The 3937-nt window shown below is 43.9% G+C and overlaps 1 protein-coding gene across 1 annotated transcript in view; it reads left to right on the top strand.

Annotated features, from left to right (window-relative positions):
• The first annotated feature begins 1688 nt into the window (after window positions 1–1688).
• LOC103364254 (uncharacterized) overlaps window positions 1689–3937 on the top strand; it is an 8950-nt gene continuing 6701 nt past the window's right edge. Inside the window, exon 1 of the mRNA XM_008291312.1 lies at window positions 1689–1714. The gene's annotated coding sequence lies outside the window, so the exon portion shown is untranslated. The remainder of the gene's footprint in view (window positions 1715–3937) is intronic.

Here is a 3937-nt window from a genome sequence, read left to right as displayed (position 1 = left end):
TGAATGTCAAGGATGGAACCCTAAAGACAGCAGATGTTTTCTGTCAACTTCTGGACTGTGGATCTGTTGTCTCTGTAGGACAGACAATGAAGACCTCAGACAAACCTGTGTGGAGGATTATGTCTCATTGTGTTGAGGTTCAATCACCTTTGAGGGAGTGCATGATACCAGGATCCTCTTCCTCTGTCTTCAATCTCATCTGCTCAGGTAAGTCAAACAGTGACATCATCTATGACATTATTAGAGGTAGATAAAGTTGTCCAAGACTTGGCTCAAATAAAAGTGTTCATCCTTTCTGAAGTGAGTTATAGTTTTGACCTGCCATTTCACCAACAACAGTTGGTGGGACTGACTTTGTATACCCAAGTTATTCTCCAGCACCTGTGATTTCACCTATGCTCCAGGCTCCATCTCCAAAGGTCACAATGATGACCATCTACAGATTAACTACCAGTTGGGGGTTTTGCAGAACCTCGCCAGCTGCTTTACCGCTGCTCTGTCACTCCCCAATAGCATAGACATCACCCCAGCAAGAGCTTTCATCCCCATTGAAGCTAGAGCTGCCTTTCAGCATCAGATACCATCGTCATCATCTGAGTCAGATGAGGTAGAAGGTTTGCTGCAAGGACATTGCAGCTAAGTTTGGGAAGACTGTGAAACCAACCCCTTCAGCCAAGTCATATATGCATGAATGAATGTGCATTTTGGCGTAATTAAGACTGGACTTAAAATTGATTGGTGCAATGACATAAGGGCCATTCGAAAGACTGGTCCCACCTTAGCAGTTAGGAGCTGGCTAAGTAAAAAGCTGCTAAAGTCACTAGCCCTAGAGAAGTTTGAAAAAGGACAATTCAGTCATCCAAGAAGCTGAACAGAAGATATGGAACAGAGTCCTTGAAAACACATTAAAACCATCTCTAATCAGTTATAGTTCGCTGGAGAATATGGCTGTGTCCGAAATCACCCACTCACTCCCTACTCCCTTCTCCCTATATAGTGATCACTATAGTGCACTATATAGGGAGCATCTTGGCAAAGTAACATTTCGGACACTGCTCGAGCTATTAATTACGTCGCTCGCTAGCCGCGATTTGTGCTGCAACAGCGTAGTACAAACACATCAAATTAGCAGTTTATTGCGTAGCTAAGAAATCAAATTAAATCAAGTTTATTGTCATTTTGCTGTACATACCAGATGAGAGAGCGTTTCTTCAGGATCCAGTAACTAAAAGCAATTTAAATAAAGTGGTGTTGTATGTCCAAATCACAACTGAGCGCCACAATTTTAGCGACGTTCACTGTCCGGGTAAAATAAAATTTAACAAAACAAATGGGAATTTTTCCGCGCTCTCGTTCATCTCCATTTCCATTTCCTTTCGCGCAATGCATGATGGTCCATATTGCTTGGTTAGTGACCATCGGCTGTACACTACTTTTTACGGTGCATTGTGGGATATTTTGAGTGCACTATATAGTGGATGAAATTTACCGCTGAGAATTCGAACAACACTACAAAATGGCGTGCACCCTATATAGTGCACTATGTAGGGCATAGGGAGTGATTTCGGATACAGCCTATGTATTACAAATGTGCTGCTAAAATAGTTGTTTGAAGACATCTTTTGTTTAGTGTCTGGTGTTTTACCACTCGCCATATAATTTTCTGTCTCCGCAGACTCTGTCAGGCTACTGAGTGGGTCCAGTCTGTGTTCAGGTATACTGGAGGTCAGGTCTAACCAGTCTAACCAGCAGTGGTCCTCAGTGTGTGAAGCTGACTTTGACCAGCAGGATGCTGAGGTGGTCTGCAGGGAGCTTGGCTGTGGAACTCCTGTTTTCTTCCAGGGGGTGCTCTTTGGAGAAGTGGAGGCTCCGATGTGGACCAAAGAGTTCCAGTGTGCAGGTGATGAGTCTGGTCTCCTGGACTGTAAAAGCTCAGACTCAGTTGGAAACACCTGCTCACCTGGCAGAGCTGTTGGACTCATCTGCTCAGGTAGAAGAGGACTTGCATCTTTGATTTGGTTAATTTTTGTTCCCTTTCTTTTCTTGTACTGATGAATCTGATTTCTGTTCAGCGCCTGTCAGGTTGGTGGGAGAAGCCAGTCGCTGTGCAGGTACACTGGAGCTGAAACATCTGGAGGATTGGCGACCAGTGGAAGCCTCTCAATGGACCCTGAAGGCAGCGTCTGTTTTCTGTGAACATTTGGACTGTGGCTCTGCTATTTCTTTACAACGGAGAGAATGGTGGTCAGGCAGACCTTTGTGGTCTGTCAATCCTCACTGTTTTCAGCGTGAATCTGATGCGAGGGCGTGTGTAACAGCAACTCAGTCTTCCTTTATGCTGTATCTCACATGCTCAGGTAAGCTCACCAGTGTTATCTATGGCATCTATGACATCATCAGAGATGGGTAAAGTAGACAGTTTGAGCCCACTGAAAGTAGTTGTTTGAAAATGTCACCTGCTTTTACATCTTATCTGAATCTTGTCTTATTTATTTCATCTTCATATTTGAGATTTTAGCCATTCAGTTGGATGGTGTTTGTTCTGATTCTTTCTGTCTCTGTTTGGCTTTCATGTGTCTTCGTGGCCAGGACTCTTTGGAAAAAGAGATTCTCACTGAGTCTTTTACCTGTTAAACATCAGGAACTTTTTTTTTTTGATGTGGATATATGATTACATTTATCCATCTATCCATTTAACCATACATATATTTTGTAAGACTTACCTCCCCGTCCTTGTCAATTCCTCCAGCTCTTCTAGGGAATTAGAGAGGTTTTTCCAAGCCAGCTGAGAAAGAAATCTCACCTGCGTGATAGGGTCTGCCCTGGGGTCTCCTCCCAGTTAAACATGCTCTAAGCACCTCATCTGGGAGGTGTCCAGAGGGCTTCTTAGATAAATGCCCAAACCGTCTCATCTGGCTCCTGTGGATGTGGAGGTACAGAAACTCTATTCTGAGCACCTCATGAATGAGCAAACTCTTCAACCTATCTCTAAGTGTGAGCCCAGACTTCCATTGAAGAAAGCTAATTTCCACTGCTTGTATCTGTGACGTTAATCTTTCAGTCACTATCCACAGCTCACGGTCATAGGTAAGAGAAGAAATGTAGATCGACCAGTAAATTGACAGCTTCCCTTTTTGGCCCAGGTCTCTGTTTACGACAACAGATAGGTACAGTGAAGACATCCGACTTGTAAACAAAACCCTAGGATACTTCAACTTCTCAACTCGAGGCAATGACTCACCCTCACCCAGGAGTGGGCAGTTCACCTTTTACTGACTAAGAACCGCAGCTTTAGAGTCGGAGGAGCTAATTTCCATGCCAGCTGCTTCGCACTTGGTTGCAAACCAACCCAGTGCAAGCAGGTCACTGCAAGATGAAACCAACTGAACATCATCTGCAAAAAGCAGAAATGTGATTCCTAGTGAGTTAAACTGCTAAACCCTCCACCTCTTGGCTACCTTTAGAAATTCTGTCCATGAAAGTTATGAACAGAATTGGTGACAAAGAGCAGCCTTGGTGGGGTCCAAACACCCACTGGGAAGAAGTCTGACTTACTGCCATGCTCTTTCTTTGTTGTGAAGTGACCAAATGGCCAGTGACCACGAAGATGATATGCCAGCATTTGAAAACACATTGAAAACCCATCTACAATCAGTGGCAGAATTGTCACACAAAATGGCTCTAGTCTATGCTAATATACCCACGTATTCTGTTGTTAATGGTGAACTCATGACGGTATTCTGCTGAGTGGAGTTTGGATCACTGAATAGTTATTTGATGGCATCTTTTTATGTAGTTCCTACCGTCTTGTATTACTCTTCATTTGATTTTCTGTTGTCTCCGCAGACTCTGTCAGGCTACTGAATGGGTCCAGTCTGTGTTCAGGTATACTGGAGGTCAGGTCTAACCAGTCTAACCAGCAGTGGTCCTCAGTGTG

This window comes from Stegastes partitus, unplaced genomic scaffold, assembly GCF_000690725.1.
Source record: "Stegastes partitus isolate 25-593 unplaced genomic scaffold, Stegastes_partitus-1.0.2 Scaffold734, whole genome shotgun sequence".
NCBI classification, from domain to species: domain Eukaryota; kingdom Metazoa; phylum Chordata; class Actinopteri; family Pomacentridae; genus Stegastes; species Stegastes partitus.
Note: the sequence above shows the minus strand (reverse complement) of the source record. Positions and strands in the feature narration are given on the sequence as shown.